This window comes from Micropterus salmoides, unplaced genomic scaffold (assembly GCF_014851395.1).
Source record: "Micropterus salmoides isolate LMB-PRFRI ecotype aquatic unplaced genomic scaffold, ASM1485139v1 Ms_hic_scaffold_8, whole genome shotgun sequence".
In the NCBI taxonomy this organism is placed as follows: Eukaryota; Metazoa; Chordata; class Actinopteri; order Centrarchiformes; family Centrarchidae; genus Micropterus; species Micropterus salmoides.
In genome coordinates this window covers 23,281,184-23,289,026 of record NW_024044570.1, presented here as the reverse complement: position 1 = coordinate 23,289,026, position 7,843 = coordinate 23,281,184, and positions in this window count along the sequence as shown.

Sequence of the window (7,843 nt, the reverse complement as noted above, 5' to 3'; positions counted from 1 at the left end):
TTTTAATACAGAAGTGCAGACTGACTGACAAGTCATTTCAGCAGGGCTTGATTCCCAGATTCCCATCCCTTCTCACAGTGCAGTCTCTTATGGAGGTAACTGACACAAAGCAGCTGCTTTAACTTACTTTAGCAAATTTTCAAAGACTGAGAAAAACTTGAAGGGAAAAACATGCACCCTTTTCAGTCACCATAGTGTGCATTAGTAATATTACACTCAATTTTACAGTAGTTAGACAGCCAAAATTGTTTAAAATGGCTGTAAATTGATGTTGATGTGGAGTGGATGGCAATCATACCATTACTGGACAAATCATACCATCAGTAATAAAAATGTCTTTGTGGAGCTCTGACAGGTAGAAGATGTCTTACCATTTTGTTCAAACTAGTGTAAAATTGTATGAAAATGCTAAGAATGCACAGTAAAAAATAGAAGAAAGGTGATGACTCAACACAAACAACGTTACAGAGAAAGCTGCAATAAACACTAGTAAGAGCTATTAGAGCATATGGCATCAATGGGATAAATACTTAGGGGAAGAAGTAAGAGGTAACGAATAGTGCAATCAGTACAAGAGAATTGTAAGGAGATAGAAGAAGAAGAGCACAGGAAGTGCATTATAGAGGTTAGGGGTTCAAGGTGTTACTCAGAAACGAGTTTTCAAGAGTTTCTTGAAGTTAGAGAGGGACGGCCCTGCTCTGATGGCATGTGGTAGCTTGTTCCGCCATTGTGGTGTCACAGATGAGAACAGCTGGGACTGAGATTGCTTTGTGTGTAGGGATGGCAGAGCCCGATGGTGTTTGTTGTGGCCGAGAAGGAACTGTATCATGGACTTTAGGTAGATGCATGCAGACCCAGTAGTCACTCTGTATGCAAACATTAGTGACTTGAATTTGATTTCAGAAGCCATGTGTAGCAAGTGGAGGTTGCTGAGTAGTGAAGTGACATGAGTCCTTTTGGGTTGATCGAAAATCAGACACGGATGGGATTTAGCTTACAAAGCATAAAAGAACTTTGATGCCATCGTAGCAGCTTCACCCTGCATGTTGGTAGATTTAGCCTTCTTAAACACTTGGTTAAAGTTAGGGAGAGATCATGGTCGTGGTTAAATGTCAAAACGGTCAACACAAGAATAACACTAATGACTTTTTTTGATTTCCTGACTTTTCCTCTAGTGCTAAGTATTCTGTACCTGCTAAACATCAGCATGCTTTGTCCTTGAAAGCATGTTATAATGCCAAGCTTAACATTTAGTATAAAGCACTGCTGTGTTTAAATACAGATTTATACTATAAAGATTTCCTTGTTTTCTCTTATATTCACAAAATTAAGATATTTTAGCGAGAAAATCTTGTAGCCTACTGCAAGTTTGCAATTTTGTGTGGTATTGTGTTTCCTGTATGGAATAAGGGAAACTTTTATCAATACTAAAATGCAATTAACATACACAAATAAAATTAATTTAAAAAATAACACCTATCTTATAACACCTGAAGAAGAATCAATCCTTTATCATCAACAAATGGGACTTTCAGAATTAAAATGTGTCTCTATGATGGCTCCACCTGAAGTGATATGAAAATCTGAAAGAGTGCCCAAGACCTGTTTCCCCGCCACCTTTACAAAGATAGAGAGTTCAGATAATCATTCAAATAGTTAGTGAAAATAGTAAGTGAAATGTTAGAAGTGATTGCAACACTTTGCCCTTTAGGAGATGAATGAACCAAAATCATACAAGAAAAAGCTGCTCACACTTTTTGCAGTGCCTTTATAGACATGTTGCCATTAATGTGGCCACACCCTGTGTATTTCAGTTATCCTGCATGCACGTCATGTTCTTTGGTGCTGGGCTGGGTCCCCATGCGTATCTACAGTGGCGACCTATTGCCTTTTCCCTGCACTGTGTCATCTTGTCCATCCTGCCACTGTAATGTATCTGCGAGTATAATGAAAACAAATAACACTAAACAGGTACTTCACTGGAGTTGAGTAATGAGAAAGTGTGGGTTTAAGGGATGAATCGGTGTAGTTGTTTAAAGGTAACACAAGTGGAGCAGCTCTTTCTTTCCCTCTGAAGGTTACAGAACAACAAGATTAAAGGAGTGTCAGTCTGCAACCTTAAATGGATGGCAATGAATGCATCTCTGTGAAGAAAATGAGGGAGCGAGAAAATGGAAGGGTGTGCGAGGGATAGTTGAAGAGGAGGAACAATGGAGTGAAAAGTGAGAGAGATACTGGGGGAGTTTGGTGAGACATTTAGGAGGAGACGACAGTATGATGATGGGTGAAGAGGCAAGTGATGGATGAGACAGAGAGAGAGAGGGAAACAGAAAGATAGAGGGAAGACGGGGGAGAGCAATTGTGCTGTTCTTGACACCTCCACAGAAAACACCTTGGCAAGCTGTCAATCAGACAGGCTTGCTTGATTGATTTTCTCCTCTTTCAATCAGCATTTCACTTTGCGTCCCTCTTTTCCTTCAGAATGTGTCCTGATGCCAATGTTCTGGGAGGTTTGTACGTCCTATGTGTTACAAGCCGGGGCCAGACCCTGTCACGTCAGTTGTCCTGAAGCAGCAACACAAATTAGGTTAGAAAAAAATTATATAAAATTATAACTTTTTTTACGTGGTATATGTGCACCTGGGAAATACTGTAATGGGATCTTCAAATTGCATTAGAGCAGCTCACTAGCAGGAGGGTCATTTAATGATTACTATATTAACAGGTAATTAAAATTACTCCGGAGCTGTTTAGACAGTTAAAGTCTAAACACAGCTTAAATTAGAGTTTTACATACATATAGTCATTTGATTGTTAATACAAAAATGTTTATCATAGCAGCTTTAAGGACATATCGGTAGAAACTCACTACCTACTTGTTAGTTTGGTTTGTTAAGTAAATTATCAGTATGAAGCACTTGATCATCATCAAACAATTAACTCGTTTTTCATGGATAGAATTAGTTTTGTGCTGCTCTGTGGCCTATTCAGAGTTAATCAGGAACACACCTGCTACTCATTAAGAAAGTGGTCAGTATGCAGATTAAGACATATTTCGGATCTAATCATTATGTATTAACCTACTGTATAGTGCTGGATCAAGAGTTATTTAGGGAACTTTAAGTGCAAATACGACCACTATACTTCTTTTATATGCTGTTGCATAATATATCTTTCAAAATATCATTGATAAAATATACTGCTAAGCAATAGTACAGCATCTTTTGCTATGACGAGGTGATAGTCACCTGCTTTTGATATACCTTATAGCACAAGCAGACTGCATGTACAGTAAACGCATACAGGAGAGTAAACTTATAAATCAGAGGGGAGAAAAACAATGAGGAGAGAAACCTTTTCATTGCCATCTAAAAGGTTAACAAGCAGCCAATAAAGCCAGGAGCAAAGCCACTAGTCTCATTCGGAGAGAAACAAAAGCATGCAGTGTGCAGCATGCAGCTATACTGCATACCTACTGTAAATAAGCTCTGCAAAACAGCTGCCAATCTATCTGTCGGTCCCTCCTCCTCATACACAAATTGTTCTAATCTTGGTTTCAAAGCAGTATTTCTGAGAGAGGGGATTTTCTAAGAAATAATAGTCTTTTATCTTTAAATGCGTTATCATATCATTTGAATTGATGCAGATGACCGTGTTTGTTTTAACAGTGGGACTCAACGCCCCTGCTGTTGTCCGCTTTACACGTGTGCAGCTGACTCAGATAGTGGGCAGAATTCCTGTGGTAAAAAAGTGAGCGTGGACAATGGGGGTGTGTCTGAGAGACAGAGCCCATTGATTTCCATGCGGATGGATGAATAGATCAAATGCTTTTGCGTTTTCTCCTCAATTCCCCAAGCATCCGTGAAGGCCAAGGCCAATCAAATAGCCACCAATTGTTTTGGTTTTTCAATGAAATAGTGGGGCAAGGGGGAGCAGGTTTTATATTAATCAGAGAGACAAATGGGAGAGGGCATGTGGGAGGCATCTTGGGAGAAAAATTCTGCAGTTATTAACAGCAAGTGGAAGGAAAAACCAGCAAAAATTAAGGAACACAGAGGTGGAGTAAATATGAAATGACTGCACAGCACTTGGCAGGCACAGGTTTTAATGTAAAGGTACTACCTCCCACATAAAAAGCTGCTTGCGCTGCTTGTATGCTTAAAAAAATTATGATGCATGGAGAACATAGATGCATGCATTGATTTAAATTTAAAAAAGGAAAACAGAGAAGGTGCTAGCAGAGAAAGCGGGAAATTACTTGAGAATGAGAGATGTGCAATTTGTCTCTCCACCGGCCGCAACAACATCATAAGGTGATAAAATCAGACAGCTTTGCTTGTTACATCAGCAACGACATCTATCCATCATTCAGCATGCATGATCACAGCTTACTGACGTGTCAACCACTGCATCCTTCTCACATCCCACCAGCACCCCCCCCAAGTTCTTGACCCTGTTGCTATTTAGCATTTGCCATGAATATGAAATTCTTGATGTAGATTACATGCCTGATTACAGAACTGCCGTCTTCCTTTTGCAATGTGAATAGTAGGTAGATGTAATCGGGCCCGGTGGCAAAGGGGTCCTTATTTAGTTTGTGAGTGAAGATAGCAACAGGGAAATGAAAAACCCTGTCTCATTTCCTGTCTGCTACAGCCGCTATGAGGTTTCAGAGCACAAAATGTTCCTCTGGTGATACATATCACTCAGCCCTTAGACTCCAACCGTAAACCAAACACAAAATTGCTTTTTTTCACTTTCTCTGTAAGCCACCATGAGGGCATGTGCTGAGTAGGGCTTCTGAGGGGGCCATTATGCAAGGAGCCATGCCTTTCACAATTTCCTTTTGTCCTCAGCACACTGGCCAGAACTGGAAGTCTCATTCACCAGGGTCACACTGATAGCCATGACTCTAGGGCTAATTAGTCCAGAGGAAATATAGTAGCATTTATTGCATTTTATATCCTGTCTACAACAGATACAGGCTTCATAAATATTTTAAATTTGAGATACCCAGACGCCAGACGGTTATTAAAAATGAAGGGAATGGTTGACCTCCAAACGCACCATACATTTCATTCCTTTGTGCCTTGCACTGTGCCTGTGTGAGGCCTCCCAGGGAAGAGGAGGGTGAGTGAACCTAGAGGATCCTCAGCATCATGTCAAAGATCCCTAGCTGCTCATTTTGCTCGATAGAAACTAAGTGCTGATTGTCCTGAGCCTGCAGAGAGCCACCAGGGAGAGAGGCCAAAGATTTACGCTTTCAAGTCAGCCCCCACCGAGAGAAAACATGTTACAAACATACAACAATGTCACATTAGACTGACTCCCTGGTGTGGAAGGAGACAATGCTGAATTGCCAAATTTTAAGGCAGCCATGCTGTTTTGTAATGCAGAAGGTTACTGGATGTCATGTGTTATTGGGCAGTAACACAGCCATGTCACAGTTGCAGTCAATCATTTAATTTCCCATGAATCACTTTATTAAATGGTTGGGGGGGGGGGGGGGGGGTGTGAATCAATAGGGGAAATGTGTGGTATCTAAAACATGTCCATTGCAAAAAAATTAAAGCAGCAATATAATTTTTTTCCTTGTTTGTTTGTTTGTTTGTTTCGCCGTGTCTCATCTGTGGCATTTATATTCCTTTCACTGACATTTTAATCCAATGATGAGTGGATATTTGTAAAATCACTGTTGACCATATGATACTATTTGTGTGCTTTTTTGCCATGCAAGTGACGTGCCTCTGGGGATGGCAAGGCTGGTCTGTCGGTTGGTCCGCCACATTGATATATATGTCAACAGCTACTAAATTGTCTGCAATGAAATCCCTGTCCCTGGTGAACTGAATTTTCCTCTAGCGCCATCATGAGGCTGACATTTGTGGTTTCGAATGAGATGTCTCAACAGCTACTGAATGGATTGCTGTAAAACCTGGTACAGACATTCATGGCTCCTCTAAATTAATTGGCGATCCCTTTACTTTTCATTTAAAACCATCATTAGTTCAAAATTTTAATTTCACTTAATACTTTGGTTTACAAGCAAATCCCTGCAAAACAACTGACATTCCCAACAGCCTCAGCTGTCCTTTGTCTTTAATGCTGAAATGTTAGCATGCTAACATGCTAAACTAAGATAGTGAAAATAGTTATGGTAAACATTATACCTGCTAAACACTTTAGCGTGTTAGCTTTGTCATTGTAGGCACGTTTAAGTACCACTGTCTTCAGTACCGCCTAGTATTGTTTTAACCAAGTTCAGTTGAGAAGACATTGGTTACTGTTGGGACCCCAGATATCAAGAGTACTGATTCTGAGTCTACAGTCATGCATAGCTGCACAAGGTTAAGAAAAGGTTGTCTCATATGTCACTGCAGCAATTGCCTTCTAATCTCCTTTGATCCATGTTAATGACCAAACCTTATGCTTCGTATGTAAAGGTCAGCTTCATTAGACATAATACAAGCTGCAATAAAAAATCAAGTTCATATCTCATTAAAATCCTACCTTATAAATCATCTGGCACCAGCAAAGAAATGGCTATTTTTACTACCTAGACAGTGCTGAATAAAATCACTACAGACGTGGACTTAGAATACCCTCCCTCTGTTGCTTTTCTGCCGTCTCCCTGCTGTCCCTGTCCTTGTCAGGATTCAAGCAGGTAACATAGAGATGAGGAGCAGTACAACCAAATTGAGTTTTCCGCAGCATACATGGAAGTTTACAGTGGCAGTCTGTTTGTCCCCGTAAATCCCACTGATCCACCACAAAATCCAGTCTCGACCACAGAGGGCTCTGTCTGGGGCCCAAGGCAAGCCCTGACAGGTGGTGCCGTCCTGAGTGTTGGCAAGGTGACTGTCTGCCACAAAGGGACAGTAGGGGTAATATTGGTCTAGAGATCCAAAGCCTGCATACTGAACCATGTTTCTCTCTCTGTATTTCTCTTTCTCTCTGTGTGTATTCATACACTGACATGATGCCTTACTATCATATGTTTTTATAACCGCATCATTACATTCCAACATGCATCACAGCTGCCTGCGCTAAAAGATATGTATGTTCACATAAATATCAACAAGAGTAAACGGACGTATCCGTGAATCATAGCCATCACAGTCCATTTATCTACAGCTTTGGGTAACATGACAGGCCAGAAATGTCCTTTATGACAATAATGCAAAGCTGACTTAGACCAGCAGGACTTCTCCTCTATCTTCAAAGCTATGAAATGTACTTACTATTGCAGCTATTTTAGACCAATTGCTTGGTTGTCTCCCCCTGTTTGTCTAAGAAGTGAAAGCAAAGCTGAAGTTCCGCCTTAACAGACTCTCAGACATCGAGTGTAGGGCTCCCTGCTCCCTGCCACAGTCCTAACTGCGGTATGCTCACACATGTATGGTGAGCGTGTATATGTGTCCAGGCAGTGTGTCTGAATTTGTGCGTGTGTTCAGTGTTGCAGAAATTTGGTGGTCTGTGTGCAGCCACCACCATAACTCATTAGTGCGGTGGGACCATTGGATGAGGCTCAGTGCTTCAGATGTGGTAACAGTGACACCCACAGGAGGAGAAATATGCTGACCTTCCTGCCAGAGGGAAACAAATTCCCACCACCTTCACTGATTAAACCCAGGGTGCAAGCAGTTCACAGAGGCATATTTGGCAAGGGTAAAATTATAAAATATTAATGGCAACCAATTGTTTTTAATCCCTATCTTAAATAGGCCAGGAGAAAACTTTCTCAGCAAGAGTATTACAAATAACATGATATGCTTTGACCGCTGGCTGTGCACTCCACAGTACTGTTTGCACCTTATAGTAGTCTGTCTGTCTGTGCACAAAG